Source organism: Plectropomus leopardus, chromosome 2 (assembly GCF_026936395.1).
Source record: "Plectropomus leopardus strain MGB_pleo_1.0 chromosome 2, ASM2693639v1, whole genome shotgun sequence".
NCBI classification, from domain to species: domain Eukaryota; kingdom Metazoa; phylum Chordata; class Actinopteri; order Perciformes; family Serranidae; genus Plectropomus; species Plectropomus leopardus.
In genome coordinates, this window is record NC_142177.1 from 28,638,070 (window position 1) to 28,657,218 (window position 19,149).

Below are 19,149 nucleotides of genomic sequence, written 5' to 3' on the forward strand. Positions count from 1 at the left end.
GGCCAAAAACACCATCAAGTGGTTTGTCCAAAAAATGAGCGAAAATGCAAGGCTATAGTATGGCAAAACTGTCAAAATATCACATATCCCAAAACTGCTGAAAACCACTTTAAATAACATAAAATAGCCGCTCAAGACACACCATAGCATAGAAAGTTACAAAAGGGGCCAAAAACACCATAATTTGGTATCTCAAAAAAATGACAAATAATACAAGGCTATAGTATGGCAAAAATGTCAAAATATGACATGTCCCAAAATCAGCTGAAAACCACTTTAAACGAAATAAAATAGCATTTCAAGACATGCCATAGCATAGAAAGTTGCAAAAAGGGCCAAAAACACCAGAAGTTTGCATGTCCAAAAAATGGGCGAAAATGCAAGGCTATAGTATGGCAAAATGTCAAAATATGACATGTCCCAAAATCAGCTAAAAACCACTTTAAATGAAATAAAATAATGTTTCGAGACATGCCATAGCATAGAAAGTTGCAAAAAGGGCCAAATACACCATAAATTTGCATGTCCAAAAATGACCAAAAATGCAAGGCTATAGTATGGCAAAATGTCAAAATATGACATATCCCAAAATCAGCTGAAAACCACCTTAAACAACATAAAATAGCCTCCCAAGGAATGCCATCGCATAGAAAGTTGCAAAAAGGGCCAAAAACACCATAAAGTGGTTTGTCCAAAAAATGAGTGAAAATGCAAGGCTATAGTATGGCAAAAACGTCAAAATATGACATGTCCCAAATTCAGCTGAAAACCACTTTGAACCAAATGAAATAACGTTTCGAGACATGCCATAGCATAGAAAGTTGCAAAAAGGGCAAAATACACCATAAATTTGCATGTCCAAAAAATGAGCGAAAATGCAAGGCTATAGTATGGCAAAAATGTCAAAATGTCAAAATATGACATGTCCCAAAATCAGGTGAAAAACACATTAAACAACATAAAATAGCCCTCCAAGGAATGCCATCGCATAGAAAGTTGCAAAAAGGTCCAAAAACACCATAATTTGGCGTGTGGAAAAAAATGACAAAAATTGCAAGGCTATAGTATGGCAAAAATGTCAAAATATGACATGTCCCAAAATCAGCTGAAAACCACATTAAACAACATGAAATAGCCTCCCAAGGAATGCCATCGCATAGAAAGTTGTAAAAAGGGTCAAAAACACCATAATTTTGTGTGTGGAAAAAATGAGCGAAAATGCAAGGCTATAGTATGGCAAAAATGTCAAAATATGACATGTCCCAAAATCAGCTGAAAACCACTTTAAACCAAATGAAATAACGTTTCCAGACATGCCATCGCATAGAAAGTTGCAAAAAGGGCCAAATACACCATAAATTTGCATGTCCAAAAATTGAGCGAAAATGCAAGGCTATAGTATGGCAAAAATGTCAAAATATGACATGTCCCAAATCAGGTGAAAACCACATTAAACAACATAAAATAGCCCTCCAAGGAATGCCATCACATAGAAAGTTGCAAAAAGGGCCAAAAACACCATCAAGTGGTTTGTCCAAAAAATGAGCGAAAATGCAAGGCTATAGTATGGCAAAAACGTCAAAATATGACATGTCCCAAAATCAGGTGAAAACCACTTTAAACCAAATGAAATAACGTTTCCAGACATGCCATAGCATAGAAAGTTGCAAAAAGGGCCAAATACACCATAAATTTGCATGTCCAAAAAATGAGCGAAAATGCAAGGCTATAGTATGGCAAAAATGTCAAAATGTCAAAATATGACATGTCCCGAAATCAGGTGAAAAACACATTAAACAACATAAAATAGCCCTCCAAGGAATGCCATCGCATAGAAAGTTGCAAAAAGGTCCAAAAACACCATAATTTGGCGTGTGGAAAAAAATGACAAAAATTGCAAGGCTATAGTATGGCAAAAATGTCAAAATATGACATGTCCCAAAATCAGCTGAAAACCACATGAAACAACATGAAATAGCCTCCCAAGTAATGCCATCGCACAGAAAGTTGTAAAAAGGGTCAAAAACACCATAATTTTGTGTGTGGAAAAAATGAGCGAAAATGCAAGGCTATAGTATGGCAAAAATGTCAAAATATCACATGTCCCAAAATCAGCTGAAAACCACTTTAAACCAAATGAAATAACGTTTCCAGACATGCCATAGCATAGAAAGTTGCAAAAAGGGCCAAATACACCATAAATTTGCATGTCCAAAAATGAGCGAAAATGCAAGGCTATAGTATGGCAAAAATGTCAAAATATGACATGTCCCAAATCAGGTGAAAACCACATTAAACAACATAAAATAGCCCTCCAAGGAATGCCATCACATAGAAAGTTGCAAAAAGGGCCAAAAACACCATCAAGTGGTTTGTCCAAAAAATGAGCGAAAATGCAAGGCTATAGTATGGCAAAAACGTCAAAATATGACATGTCCCAAAATCAGGTGAAAACCACTTTAAACCAAATGAAATAACGTTTCCAGACATGCCATAGCATAGAAAGTTGCAAAAAGGGCCAAATACACCATAAATTTGCATGTCCAAAAAATGAGCGAAAATGCAAGGCTATAGTATGGCAAAAATGTCAAAATGTCAAAATATGACATGTCCCGAAATCAGGTGAAAAACACATTAAACAACATAAAATAGCCCTCCAAGGAATGCCATCGCATAGAAAGTTGCAAAAAGGTCCAAAAACACCATAATTTGGCGTGTGGAAAAAAATGACAAAAATTGCAAGGCTATAGTATGGCAAAAATGTCAAAATATGACATGTCCCAAAATCAGCTGAAAACCACATGAAACAACATGAAATAGCCTCCCAAGTAATGCCATCGCACAGAAAGTTGTAAAAAGGGTCAAAAACACCATAATTTTGTGTGTGGAAAAAATGAGCGAAAATGCAAGGCTATAGTATGGCAAAAATGTCAAAATATCACATGTCCCAAAATCAGCTGAAAACCACTTTAAACCAAATGAAATAACGTTTCCAGACATGCCATAGCATAGAAAGTTGCAAAAAGGGCCAAATACACCATAAATTTGCATGTCCAAAAAATGAGCGAAAATGCAAGGCTATAGTATGGCAAAAATGTCAAAATATGACATGTCCCAAATCAGGTGAAAACCACATTAAACAACATAAAATAGCCCTCCAAGGAATGCCATCACATAGAAAGTTGCAAAAAGGGCCAAATACACCATAAATTTGCATGTCCAAAAAATGAGCGAAAATGCAAGGCTATAGTATGGCAAAAACGTCAAAATATGACATGTCCCAAAATCAGCTGAAAACCACATTAAACAACATAAAATAGCCTCCCAAGTAATGCCATCGCATAGAAAGTTGTAAAAAGGGCCAAAAACACCATAATTTTGTGTGTGGAAAAAATGAGCGGAAATGCAAGGCTATAGTATGGCAAAAATGTCAAAATATCACATGTCCCAAAATCAGCTGAAAACCACATTAAACAACATAAAATAGCCTCCCAAGTAATGCCATCGCATAGAAAGTTGTAAAAAGGGCCAAAAACACCATAATTTTGTGTGTGGAAAAAATGAGCGAAAATGCAAGGCTATAGTATGGCAAAAATGTCAAAATATGACATGTCCCAAAATCAGCTGAAAACCACTTTAAACCAAATGAAATAACGTTTCGAGACATGCCATAGCATAGAAAGTTGCAAAAAGGGCCAAATACACCATAAATTTGCATGTCCAAAAACTGAGCGAAAATGCAAGGCTATAGTATGGCAAAAATGTCAAAATATGACATGTCCCAAAATCAGCTGAAAACCACATTAAACAACATAAAATAGCCCTCCAAGGAATGCCACCGCATAGAAAGTTGTAAAAAGGGTCAAAAACACCATAATTTTGTGTGTGGAAAAAATGAGCGAAAATGCAAGGCTATAGTATGGCAAAAATGTCAAAATGTCAAAATATCACATGTCCCAAAATCAGCTGAAAACCACATTAAACAACATAAAATAGCCCCCCAAGGAATGCCATCACATAGAAAGTTGCAAAAAGGGCCAAAAACACCATCAAGTGGTTTGTCCAAAAAATGAGTGAAAATGCAAGGCTATAGTATGGCAAAAACGTCAAAATATGACATGTCCCAAAATCAGCTGAAAACCACTTTAAACCAAATGAAATAACGTTTCGAGACACGCCATAGCATAGAAAGTTGCAAAAAGGGCCAAATACACCATAAATTTGCATGTCCAAAAAATGAGCGAAAATGCAAGGCTATAGTATGGCAAAAATGTCAAAATGTCAAAATATGACATGTCCCAAAATCAGCTGAAAACCACATTAAACAACATAAAATAGCCCTCCAAGGAATGCCATCGCATAGAAAGTTGCAAAAAGGTCCAAAAACACCATAATTTGGCGTGTGGAAAAAAATGACAAAAATTGCAAGGCTATAGTATGGCAAAAATGTCAAAATATGACATGTCCCAAAATCAGCTGAAAACCACATTAAACAACATGAAATAGCCTCCCAAGTAATGCCATCGCATAGAAAGTTGTAAAAAGGGTCAAAAACACCATAATTTTGTGTGTGGAAAAAATGAGCGAAAATGCAAGGCTATAGTATGGCAAAAATGTCAAAATGTCAAAATATCACATGTCCCAAAATCAGCTGAAAACCACATTAAACAACATAAAATAGCCCCCCAAGGAATGCCATCACATAGAAAGTTGCAAAAAGGGCCAAAAACACCATCAAGTGGTTTGTCCAAAAAATGAGTGAAAATGCAAGGCTATAGTATGGCAAAAACGTCAAAATATGACATGTCCCAAAATCAGCTGAAAACCACTTTAAACCAAATGAAATAACGTTTCGAGACACGCCATAGCATAGAAAGTTGCAAAAAGGTCCAAAAACACCATAATTTGGCGTGTGGAAAAAAATGACAAAAATTGCAAGGCTATAGTATGGCAAAAATGTCAAAATATGACATGTCCCAAAATCAGCTGAAAACCACATTAAACAACATAAAATAGCCCCCCAAGGAATGCCATCGCAAAGAAAGTTGCAAAAAGGGCCAAAAACACCATAAAGTGGTTTGTCCAAAAAATGAGCGAAAATGCAAGGCTATAGTATGGCAAAAATGTCAAAATATCACATGTCCCAAAATCAGCTGAAAACCACTTTAAACCAAATGAAATAATGTTTCGAGACATGCCATCGCATAGAAAGTTGCAAAAAGGGCCAAATACACCATAAATTTGCATGTCCAAAAAATGAGCGAAAATGCAAGGCTATAGTATGGCAAAAATGTCAAAATATGACATATCCCAAAATCAGCTGAAAACCACATTAAACAACATAAAATAGCCTCCCAAAACACACCATAGCATAGAAAGTTGCAAAAAGGGCCAAAAACACCATAATTTGGCATGTCCAAAAAATGACCAAAAATGCAAGGCTATAGTATGGCAAAAATGTCAAAATATGACATATCCCAAAATCAGCTGAAAACCACCTTAAACAACATAAAATAGCCTCCCAAGGAATGCCATCGCATAGAAAGTTGCAAAAAGGGCCAAAAACACCATCAAGTGGTTTGTCCAAAAAATGAGCGAAAATGCAAGGCTATAGTATGGCAAAACTGTCAAAATATCACATATCCCAAAACTGCTGAAAACCACTTTAAATAACATAAAATAGCCGCTCAAGACACACCATAGCATAGAAAGTTACAAAAGGGGCCAAAAACACCATAATTTGGTATCTCAAAAAAATGACAAATAATACAAGGCTATAGTATGGCAAAAATGTCAAAATATGACATGTCCCAAAATCAGCTGAAAACCACTTTAAACGAAATAAAATAGCATTTCAAGACATGCCATAGCATAGAAAGTTGCAAAAAGGGCCAAAAACACCAGAAGTTTGCATGTCCAAAAAATGGGCGAAAATGCAAGGCTATAGTATGGCAAAATGTCAAAATATGACATGTCCCAAAATCAGCTAAAAACCACTTTAAATGAAATAAAATAATGTTTCGAGACATGCCATAGCATAGAAAGTTGCAAAAAGGGCCAAATACACCATAAATTTGCATGTCCAAAAAATGACCAAAAATGCAAGGCTATAGTATGGCAAAAATGTCAAAATATGACATATCCCAAAATCAGCTGAAAACCACCTTAAACAACATAAAATAGCCTCCCAAGGAATGCCATCGCATAGAAAGTTGCAAAAAGGGCCAAAAACACCATAAAGTGGTTTGTCCAAAAAATGAGTGAAAATGCAAGGCTATAGTATGGCAAAAACGTCAAAATATGACATGTCCCAAATTCAGCTGAAAACCACTTTGAACCAAATGAAATCACGTTTCGAGACATGCCATAGCATAGAAAGTTGCAAAAGGGCAAAATACACCATAAATTTGCATGTCCAAAAAATGAGCGAAAATGCAAGGCTATAGTATGGCAAAAATGTCAAAATGTCAAAATATGACATGTCCCAAAATCAGGTGAAAAACACATTAAACAACATAAAATAGCCCTCCAAGGAATGCCATCGCATAGAAAGTTGCAAAAAGGTCCAAAAACACCATAATTTGGCGTGTGGAAAAAAATGACAAAAATTGCAAGGCTATAGTATGGCAAAAATGTCAAAATATGACATGTCCCAAAATCAGCTGAAAACCACATTAAACAACATGAAATAGCCTCCCAAGGAATGCCATCGCATAGAAAGTTGTAAAAAGGGTCAAAAACACCATAATTTTGTGTGTGGAAAAAATGAGCGAAAATGCAAGGCTATAGTATGGCAAAAATGTCAAAATATGACATGTCCCAAAATCAGCTGAAAACCACTTTAAACCAAATGAAATAACGTTTCCAGACATGCCATCGCATAGAAAGTTGCAAAAAGGGCCAAATACACCATAAATTTGCATGTCCAAAAATTGAGCGAAAATGCAAGGCTATAGTATGGCAAAAATGTCAAAATATGACATGTCCCAAATCAGGTGAAAACCACATTAAACAACATAAAATAGCCCTCCAAGGAATGCCATCACATAGAAAGTTGCAAAAAGGGCCAAAAACACCATCAAGTGGTTTGTCCAAAAAATGAGCGAAAATGCAAGGCTATAGTATGGCAAAAACGTCAAAATATGACATGTCCCAAAATCAGCTGAAAACCACTTTAAACCAAATGAAATAACGTTTCCAGACATGCCATAGCATAGAAAGTTGCAAAAAGGGCCAAATACACCATAAATTTGCATGTCCAAAAAATGAGCGAAAATGCAAGGCTATAGTATGGCAAAATGTCAAAATGTCAAAATATGACATGTCCCAAAATCAGGTGAAAAACACATTAAACAACATAAAATAGCCTCCAAGGAATGCCATCGCATAGAAAGTTGCAAAAAGGTCCAAAAACACCATAATTTGGCGTGTGGAAAAAAATGACAAAAATTGCAAGGCTATAGTATGGCAAAAATGTCAAAATATGACATGTCCCAAAATCAGCTGAAAACCACATTAAACAACATGAAATAGCCTCCCAAGTAATGCCATCGCACAGAAAGTTGTAAAAAGGGTCAAAAACACCATAATTTTGTGTGTGGAAAAAATGAGCGAAAATGCAAGGCTATAGTATGGCAAAAATGTCAAAATATCACATGTCCCAAAATCAGCTGAAAACCACTTTAAACCAAATGAAATAACGTTTCCAGACATGCCATAGCATAGAAAGTTGCAAAAAGGGCCAAATACACCATAAATTTGCATGTCCAAAAAATGAGCGAAAATGCAAGGCTATAGTATGGCAAAAATGTCAAAATATGACATGTCCCAAATCAGGTGAAAACCACATTAAACAACATAAAATAGCCCTCCAAGGAATGCCATCACATAGAAAGTTGCAAAAAGGGCCAAAAACACCATCAAGTGGTTTGTCCAAAAAATGAGCGAAAATGCAAGGCTATAGTATGGCAAAAACGTCAAAATATGACATGTCCCAAAATCAGCTGAAAACCACTTTAAACCAAATGAAATAACGTTTCGAGACATGCCATAGCATAGAAAGTTGCAAAAAGGGCCAAATACACCATAAATTTGCATGTCCAAAAAATGAGCGAAAATGCAAGGCTATAGTATGGCAAAAATGTCAAAATGTCAAAATATGACATGTCCCGAAATCAGGTGAAAAACACATTAAACAACATAAAATAGCCCTCCAAGGAATGCCATCGCATAGAAAGTTGCAAAAAGGTCCAAAAACACCATAATTTGGCGTGTGGAAAAAAATGACAAAAATTGCAAGGCTATAGTATGGCAAAAATGTCAAAATATGACATGTCCCAAAATCAGCTGAAAACCACATGAAACAACATGAAATAGCCTCCCAAGTAATGCCATCGCACAGAAAGTTGTAAAAAGGGTCAAAAACACCATAATTTTGTGTGTGGAAAAAATGAGCGAAAATGCAAGGCTATAGTATGGCAAAAATGTCAAAATATCACATGTCCCAAAATCAGCTGAAAACCACTTTAAACCAAATGAAATAACGTTTCCAGACATGCCATAGCATAGAAAGTTGCAAAAAGGGCCAAATACACCATAAATTTGCATGTCCAAAAAATGAGCGAAAATGCAAGGCTATAGTATGGCAAAAATGTCAAAATATGACATGTCCCAAATCAGGTGAAAACCACATTAAACAACATAAAATAGCCCTCCAAGGAATGCCATCACATAGAAAGTTGCAAAAAGGGCCAAATACACCATAAATTTGCATGTCCAAAAAATGAGCGAAAATGCAAGGCTATAGTATGGCAAAAACGTCAAAATATGACATGTCCCAAAATCAGCTGAAAACCACATTAAACAACATAAAATAGCCTCCCAAGTAATGCCATCGCATAGAAAGTTGTAAAAAGGGCCAAAAACACCATAATTTTGTGTGTGGAAAAATGAGCGAAATGCAAGGCTATAGTATTGCAAAAATGTCAAAATATCACATGTCCCAAAATCAGCTGAAAACCACATTAAACAACATAAAATAGCCTCCCAAGTAATGCCATCGCATAGAAAGTTGTAAAAGGGCCAAAAACACCATAATTTTGTGTGTGGAAAAAATGAGCGAAAATGCAAGGCTATAGTATGGCAAAAATGTCAAAATATGACATGTCCCAAAATCAGCTGAAAACCACTTTAAACCAAATGAAATAACGTTTCGAGACATGCCATAGCATAGAAAGTTGCAAAAAGGGCCAAATACACCATAAATTTGCATGTCCAAAAACTGAGCGAAAATGCAAGGCTATAGTATGGCAAAAATGTCAAAATATGACATGTCCCAAAATCAGCTGAAAACCACATTAAACAACATAAAATAGCCCTCCAAGGAATGCCACCGCATAGAAAGTTGTAAAAAGGGTCAAAAACACCATAATTTTGTGTGTGGAAAAAATGAGCGAAAATGCAAGGCTATAGTATGGCAAAAATGTCAAAATGTCAAAATATCACATGTCCCAAAATCAGCTGAAAACCACATTAAACAACATAAAATAGCCCCCCAAGGAATGCCATCACATAGAAAGTTGCAAAAAGGGCCAACAAAACAATCAAGAGGAATGTCCAAAAATGAGTGAAAATGCAAGGCTATAGTATGGCAAAACGTCAAAATATGACATGTCCCAAAATCAGCTGAAAACCACTTTAAACCAAATGAAATAACGTTTCGAGACACGCCATAGCATAGAAAGTTGCAAAAAGGGCCAAATACACCATAAATTTGCATGTCCAAAAAATGAGCGAAAATGCAAGGCTATAGTATGGCAAAAATGTCAAAATGTCAAAATATGACATGTCCCAAAATCAGCTGAAAACCACATTAAACAACATAAAATAGCCCTCCAAGGAATGCCATCGCATAGAAAGTTGCAAAAAGGTCCAAAAACACCATAATTTGGCGTGTGGAAAAAAATGACAAAAATTGCAAGGCTATAGTATGGCAAAAATGTCAAAATATGACATGTCCCAAAATCAGCTGAAAACCACATTAAACAACATGAAATAGCCTCCCAAGTAATGCCATCGCATAGAAAGTTGTAAAAAGGGTCAAAAACACCATAATTTTGTGTGTGGAAAAAATGAGCGAAAATGCAAGGCTATAGTATGGCAAAAATGTCAAAATGTCAAAATATCACATGTCCCAAAATCAGCTGAAAACCACATTAAACAACATAAAATAGCCCCCCAAGGAATGCCATCACATAGAAAGTTGCAAAAAGGGCCAAAAACACCATAAAGTGGTTTGTCCAAAAATGAGTGAAAATGCAAGGCTATAGTATGGCAAAAACGTCAAAATATGACATGTCCCAAAATCAGCTGAAAACCACTTTAAACCAAATGAAATAACGTTTCGAGACACGCCATAGCATAGAAAGTTGCAAAAAGGGCCAAATACACCATAAATTTGCATGTCCAAAAAATGAGCGAAAATGCAAGGCTATAGTATGGCAAAAATGTCAAAATGTCAAAATATGACATGTCCCAAAATCAGCTGAAAACCACATTAAACAACATAAAATAGCCTCCCAAGTAATGCCATTGCATAGAAAGTTGCAAAAAGGTCCAAAAACACCATAATTTGGCGTGTGGAAAAAAATGACAAAAATTGCAAGGCTATAGTATGGCAAAAATGTCAAAATATGACATGTCCCAAAATCAGCTGAAAACCACATTAAACAACATGAAATAGCCTCCCAAGTAATGCCATCGCATAGAAAGTTGTAAAAAGGGTCAAAAACACCATAATTTTGTGTGTGGAAAAAATGAGCGAAAATGCAAGGCTATAGTATGGCAAAAATGTCAAAATGTCAAAATATCACATGTCCCAAAATCAGCTGAAAACCACATTAAACAACATAAAATAGCCCCCCAAGGAATGCCATCACATAGAAAGTTGCAAAAAGGGCCAAAAAACACCATCAAGTGGTTTGTCCAAAAAATGAGTGAAAATGCAAGGCTATAGTATGGCAAAAACGTCAAAATATGACATGTCCCAAAATCAGCTGAAAACCACTTTAAACCAAATGAAATAACGTTTCGAGACACGCCATAGCATAGAAAGTTGCAAAAAGGTCCAAAAACACCATAATTTGTGTGTGGAAAAAAATGACCAAAATTGCAAGGCTATAGTATGGCAAAAATGTCAAAATATCACATGTCCCAAAATCAGCTGAAAACCACATTAAACAACATAAAATAGCCCCCCAAGGAATGCCATCGCAAAGAAAGTTGCAAAAAGGGCCAAAAACACCATAAAGTGGTTTGTCCAAAAAATGAGCGAAAATGCAAGGCTATAGTATGGCAAAAATGTCAAAATGTCAAAATATGACATGTCCCAAAATCAGGTGAAAAACACATTAAACAACATAAAATAGCATTTCAAGACATGCCATAGCATAGAAAGTTGCAAAAAGGGCGAAATACACCATAAGTTTACATGTCCAAAAAATGAGTGAAAATGCAAGGCTATAGTATGGCAAAAATGTCAAAATATCACATGTCCCAAAATCAGCTGAAAACCACTTTAAACCAAATGAAATAATGTTTCGAGACATGCCATCGCATAGAAAGTTGCAAAAAGGGCCAAATACACCATAAATTTGCATGTCCAAAAATGATGAAAATGCAAGGCTATAGTATGGCAAAATGTCAAAATGTCAAAATATCACATGTCCCAAAATCAGCTGAAAACCACATTAAACAACATAAAATAGCCCCCCAAGGAATGCCATCACATAGAAAGTTGCAAAAAGGGCCAAAAACACCATCAAGTGGTTTGTCCAAAAAATGAGTGAAAATGCAAGGCTATAGTATGGCAAAAACGTCAAAATATGACATGTCCCAAAATCAGCTGAAAACCACTTTAAACCAAATGAAATAACGTTTCGAGACACGCCATAGCATAGAAAGTTGCAAAAAGGTCCAAAAACACCATAATTTGGCGTGTGGAAAAAAATGACAAAAATTGCAAGGCTATAGTATGGCAAAAATGTCAAAATATGACATGTCCCAAAATCAGCTGAAAACCACATTAAACAACATAAAATAGCCCCCCAAGGAATGCCATCGCAAAGAAAGTTGCAAAAAGGGCCAAAAACACCATAAAGTGGTTTGTCCAAAAAATGAGCGAAAATGCAAGGCTATAGTATGGCAAAAATGTCAAAATGTCAAAATATGACATGTCCCAAAATCAGGTGAAAAACACATTAAACAACATAAAATAGCATTTCAAGACATGCCATAGCATAGAAAGTTGCAAAAAGGGCGAAATACACCATAAGTTTACATGTCCAAAAAATGAGTGAAAATGCAAGGCTATAGTATGGCAAAAATGTCAAAATATCACATGTCCCAAAATCAGCTGAAAACCACTTTAAACCAAATGAAATAATGTTTCGAGACATGCCATCGCATAGAAAGTTGCAAAAAGGGCCAAATACACCATAAATTTGCATGTCCAAAAAATGAGCGAAAATGCAAGGCTATAGTATGGCAAAAATGTCAAAATGTCAAAATATCACATGTCCCAAAATCAGCTGAAAACCACATTAAACAACATAAAATAGCCCCCCAAGGAATGCCATCACATAGAAAGTTGCAAAAAGGGCCAAAAACACCATCAAGTGGTTTGTCCAAAAAATGAGTGAAAATGCAAGGCTATAGTATGGCAAAAACGTCAAAATATGACATGTCCCAAAATCAGCTGAAAACCACTTTAAACCAAATGAAATAACGTTTCGAGACACGCCATAGCATAGAAAGTTGCAAAAAGGGCCAAATACACCATAAATTTGCATGTCCAAAAAATGAGCGAAAATGCAAGGCTATAGTATGGCAAAAATGTCAAAATGTCAAAATATGACATGTCCCAAAATCAGCTGAAAACCACATTAAACAACATAAAATAGCCCTCCAAGGAATGCCATCGCATAGAAAGTTGCAAAAAGGTCCAAAAACACCATAATTTGGCGTGTGGAAAAAAATGACAAAAATTGCAAGGCTATAGTATGGCAAAAATGTCAAAATATGACATGTCCCAAAATCAGCTGAAAACCACATTAAACAACATGAAATAGCCTCCCAAGTAATGCCATAGCATCGAAAGTTGTAAAAAGGGTCAAAAACACCATAATTTTGTGTGTGGAAAAAATGAGCGAAAATGCAAGGCTATAGTATGGCAAAAATGTCAAAATGTCAAAATATCACATGTCCCAAAATCAGCTGAAAACCACATTAAACAACATAAAATAGCCCCCCAAGGAATGCCATCACATAGAAAGTTGCAAAAAGGGCCAAAAACACCATCAAGTGGTTTGTCCAAAAAATGAGTGAAAATGCAAGGCTATAGTATGGCAAAAACGTCAAAATATGACATGTCCCAAAATCAGCTGAAAACCACTTTAAACCAAATGAAATAACGTTTCGAGACACGCCATAGCATAGAAAGTTGCAAAAAGGTCCAAAAACACCATAATTTGGCGTGTGGAAAAAATGACAAAAATTGCAATGCTATAGTATGGCAAAAATGTCAAAATATCACATGTCCCAAAATCAGCTGAAAACCACATTAAACAACATAAAATAGCCCCCCAAGGAATGCCATCGCAAAGAAAGTTGCAAAAAGGGCCAAAAACACCATAAAGTGGTTTGTCCAAAAAATGAGCGAAAATGCAAGGCTATAGTATGGCAAAAATGTCAAAATGTCAAAATATGACATGTCCCAAAATCAGGTGAAAAACACATTAAACAACATAAAATAGCATTTCAAGACATGCCATAGCATAGAAAGTTGCAAAAAGGGCCAAATACACCATAAGTTTACATGTCCAAAAAATGACCAAAAATGCAAGGCTATAGTATGGCAAAAATGTCAAAATATGACATGTGCCAAAATCAGCTGAAAACCACTTTAAACGAAATAAAATAACGTTTCGAGACATGCTATAGCATAAAAAGTTGCAAAAAGAGCCAAAAACACCATAAAGTGGTTTGTCCAAAAAATGAGCGAAAATGCAAGGCTATAGTATGGCAAAAATGTCAAAATGTCAAAATATCACATGTCCCAAAATCAGCTGAAAACCACATTAAACAACATAAAATAGCCCCCCAAGGAATGCCATCACATAGAAAGTTGCAAAAAGGGCCAAAAACACCATCAAGTGGTTTGTCCAAAAAATGAGTGAAAATGCAAGGCTATAGTATGGCAAAAACGTCAAAATATGACATGTCCCAAAATCAGCTGAAAACCACTTTAAACCAAATGAAATAACGTTTCGAGACACGCCATAGCATAGAAAGTTGCAAAAAGGGCCAAATACACCATAAATTTGCATATATCGGCCAAATACACCATAAATTTGCATGTGCAAAAAATGAGCAAAAATGCCAAAATGTCAAAATATCACATGTCCCAAAATCAGCTGAAAACCACATTAAACAACATAAAATAGCCCTCCAAGGAATGCCATCGCATAGAAAGTTGCAAAAAGGTCCAAATACACCATAATTTGGTGTGTGGAAAAAAATGACAAAAATTGCAAGGCTATAGTATGGCAAAAATGTCAAAATATGACATGTCCCAAAATCAGCTGAAAACCACATTAAACAACATGAAATAGCCTCCCAAGTAATGCCATCACACAGAAAGTTGTAAAAAGGGCCAAAAACACCATAATTTTGTGTGTGGAAAAAATGAGCGAAAATGCAAGGCTATAGTATGGCAAAAATGTCAAAATATCACATGTCCCAAAATCAGCTGAAAACCACATTAAACAACATAAAATAGCCCCCCAAGGAATGCCATCGCATAGAAAGTTGCAAAAAGGGCCAAAAACACCATAAAGTGGTTTGTCCAAAAAATGAGCGAAAATGCAAGGCTATAGTATGGCAAAAATGTCAAAATGTCAAAATATCACATGTCCCAAAATCAGGTGAAAAACACATTAAACAACATAAAATAGCATTTCAAGACATGCCATAGCATAGAAAGTTGCAAAAAGGGCCAAATACACCATAAGTTTACATGTCCAAAAAATGACCAAAAATGCAAGGCTATAGTATGGCAAAAATGTCAAAATATGACATGTGCCAAAATCAGCTGAAAACCACTTTAAACGAAATAAAATAGCCCCCAAGGACATGCTATAGCATAAAAAGTTGCAAAAAGAGCCAAAAACACCATAAAGTGGTTTGTCCAAAAAATGAGCGAAAATGCAAGGCTATAGTATGGCAAAAATGTCAAAATATCACATGTCCCAAAATCAGCTGAAAACCACTTTAAACCAAATGAAATAATGTTTCGAGACATGCCATCGCATAGAAAGTTGCAAAAAGGGCCAAATACACCATAAATTTGCATGTCCAAAAAATGAGCGAAAATGCAAGGCTATAGTATGGCAAAAATGTCAAAATGTCAAAATATGACATGTCCCAAAATCAGCTGAAAACCACATTAAACAACATAAAATAGCCCTCCAAGGAATGCCATCGCATAGAAAGTTGCAAAAAGGTCCAAAAACACCATAATTTGGCGTGTGGAAAAAAATGACAAAAATTGCAAGGCTATAGTATGGCAAAAATGTCAAAATATGACATGTCCCAAAATCAGCTGAAAACCACATTAAACAACATGAAATAGCCTCCCAAGTAATGCCATCGCATAGAAAGTTGTAAAAAGGGTCAAAAACACCATAATTTTGTGTGTGGAAAAAATGAGTGAAAATGCAAGGCTATAGTATGGCAAAAATGTCAAAATATGACATGTCCCAAAATCAGCTGAAAACCACATTAAACAACATAAAATAGTCCCCCAAGGAATGCCATCGCATAGAAAGTTGCAAAAAGGGCCAAAAACACCATAAAGTGGTTTGTCCAAAAAATGAGCGAAAATGCAAGGCTATAGTATGGCAAAAATGTCAAAATATGACATGTGCCAAAATCAGCTGAAAACCACTTTAAACGAAATAAAATAACGTTTCGAGACATGCTATAGCATAAAAAGTTGTAAAAAGAGCCAAAAACACCATAAAGTGGTTTGTCCAAAAAATGAGCGAAAATGCAAGGCTATAGTATGGCAAAAATGTCAAAATATGACATGTCCCAAAATCAGCTGAAAACCACTTTAAACCAAATGAAATAACGTTTCGAGACATGCTATAGCATAAAAAGTTGCAAAAAGAGCCAAAAACACCATAAAGTGGTTTGTCCAAAAAATGAGCGAAAATGCAAGGCTATAGTATGGCAAAAATGTCAAAATGTCAAAATATGACATGTCCCAAAATCAGGTGAAAACCACATTAAACAACATAAAATAGCCCTCCAAGGAATGCCATCGCATAGAAAGTTGCAAAAAGGGCCAAAAACACCATAAAGTGGTTTGTCCAAAAAATGAGTGAAAATGCAAGGCTATAGTATGGCAAAAATGTCAAAATGTCAAAATATGACATGTCCCAAAATCAGCTGAAAACCACATTAAACAACATAAAATAGCCCTCCAAGGAATGCCATCGCATAGAAAGTTGCAAAAAGGGCCAAAAACACCATAAAGTGGTTTGTCCAAAAAATGAGTGAAAATGCAAGGCTATAGTATGGCAAAAATGTCAAAATGTCAAAATATGACATGTCCCAAAATCAGGTGAAAAACACATTAAACAACATAAAATAGCATTTCAAGACATGCCATAGCATCGAAAGTTGCAAAAAGGGCCAAAAACTCCATAATTTAGCATGTGGAAAAAATGAGCGAAAATGCAAGGCTATAGTATGGCAAAAAATGTCAAAATATGACATGTCAAAATGTCAAAATATGACATGTCCCAAAATCAGGTGAAAACCACTTTAAACGAAATAAAATAACGTTTCGAGACATGCTATAGCATAGAAAGTTGCAAAAAGGGCCAATACACCATAAATCTGCATGTCCAAAAAATGAGCGAAAATGCAAGGCTATAGTATGGCAAAAATTTCAATATATGACATGTCCCAAAATCAGCTGAAAACCACATTAAACAACATAAATAGCCTTCCAAGACAAGCCATAGCAGATACAGTTGCCAAAAGGGCAAAAAAACCCACAATAATTTGGTATGTCCAAAGAATGACCGAAAATGCAAGGCGAGAGTCTGGCAAAAATGTCAAAATATGACATATCACAAAATCAGCTGTAAGCAACATAAAAACTCATAAAATAGCCTTCAGAGATACACCATAGTATAGAAAGTTGTAAAAAAGGGCAAAAAACACCATAATTTGGTATGTCCAAAAAATGACTGAAAATGCAAGGCTATAGTATGGCAAAAATGTCACAATATGACATGTCCCCAAAACAGCTGAAATCCACATTGAATGCTGTGCCATGGCATGTCTCTACAGGCTACGACATACGGATTTCAGCCCTTTTTGAGATATGCCAAAATTTGAGATCTTTCACCTCACTATACTAATATCTCCTTTTCAGCCATTTTTTCGATGTGGCTTTTTTTTTAATGTATTTGGCCACTTTTTGAACATGCTATAGTATGACATAAAATTTTGTTTTCAGACATTTTTTTGACATGTCAAAATTTGATATTTTCGTACACTAAGTACTTTTTTTCGTAAAGGGTATTCCATGATGTATTTTTAACATGCTATACTATAACATGTCTCAACAAGCTATCATATGTCGTTTACAGCCATTTTTTGACAAATTCAAATTTTGACATGTCGAAAAAACGTCTGAAAACAACATATTGCAAAAAAATGCATAATCTTTTTCTTTCTCTCTTGCCTCTTGGGCTTCAGGGAATCATAGAGGCATGAAATATGCTTTTTGTGCATTTCCTCGTAACACATCACACAGTAGAATAAAAGATCATGTGAGCAAACTTTTATTTACATTTAACTTGTGAATGACTGTTATCTTAATACTAATGAACGGCTATCATCCATTTGTCTCTGTGTTGTGGTGCATCTTAAATCATGTGAACTGAAGTGGAGTAGAAATAGCCCTAATTCACACTATGGAGATAGCATGACTCTAAAGAACAAGTGTAAACAGATATCAAGGCACAAACATATGTAGAAAGACTTTGAATGGAACAAATAGTACAGAACAATCCATGTTAGGAACAGACATAACCACTTAAAAATCTTGCAGATATCTTAAAAGTGACACTTAACCATTTCTGTTTTGTTTCTTTAAAGAAGTTACTTAAGGAATGTTATTCAGTTTGAGGGGGGTACAGGCTAATCTATGGACAGTCATGCAGAACAATGCACTATAGTACAACCGTGATTATTGATTCCGTGTAAACATTGTACAAAAACATTTTCCCTTCATCTATTTCATTCTCCATGCTTGTTTGTTTTCTTCTAAAAATAAGCTCTGTGCAGTCAAAAGGTTCATAAAATGCCAACATTAGTTAACATAAGTTAATGTGGTTTTTATAAAAAGTTGTTTCTTTTGTACTGTATCTTCATACTAAACTTCAAAGCAAATAAGGAAAGTAAAATGAAAACCTAAAAAACTCAAAAAGAGATCTGAATACAAAAAATGAGCCACATCAAATCAAATAATTACCCTTAAAAGTGGTTCTCAGACCAATCCTTGAAGGCCCATAAAGGATGAAAAATACTTTAATTTTGCTGCATTTTCATTTGCCATGTGGCATGATGAGATAATGGGTTATTATTATGATAAGTTTTCCTCTTTCAACAATTATTTTCCATGTGAGCCAGCTGGATAATATAATTTATGTTACAAATCTAATTTAAAAACCAATAAGGGGGTCCTTGGTCAAATATCTATTTACAGGCACTCAGTATGAATAGAATGAGAACCCCTGATCAAGAGCAGTAAGAAATATATTTCAAAAAAATATTAACACAATTGACAGAGGATGTGATGGTTGCAAATCAGTGATTGTTGAAGTTATGTAAGGTTTCCCCTCTAGGAATCAAGTCTGTTATGGTTTTCATTATGAAAAGCAGTAATCATCACATGGCTGTTGTAGTCTCTCATGCAGTCTGTTTGCGTCAGGCATTTTCCTGAATGGACAGAAAGACAAAAAATATCACCTTTAGATAAATACAATGAAAAATAAAAGAAGAGCTTGAGTT

General features: G+C 35.3%; 1 protein-coding gene across 3 annotated transcripts in view; it reads right to left on the reverse strand.

The window, feature by feature from the left end:
* Positions 1-17,902: 17,902 nt before the first annotated feature.
* gnai2b (guanine nucleotide binding protein (G protein), alpha inhibiting activity polypeptide 2b) overlaps positions 17,903-19,149 on the reverse strand; it is a 55,728-nt gene continuing 54,481 nt past the window's right edge. For all 3 annotated transcript variants that reach the window (XM_042507258.2, XM_042507272.2, XM_042507265.2), the window contains exon 9: positions 17,903-19,077. The gene's annotated coding sequence lies outside the window, so the exon portion shown is untranslated. The remainder of the gene's footprint in view (positions 19,078-19,149) is intronic.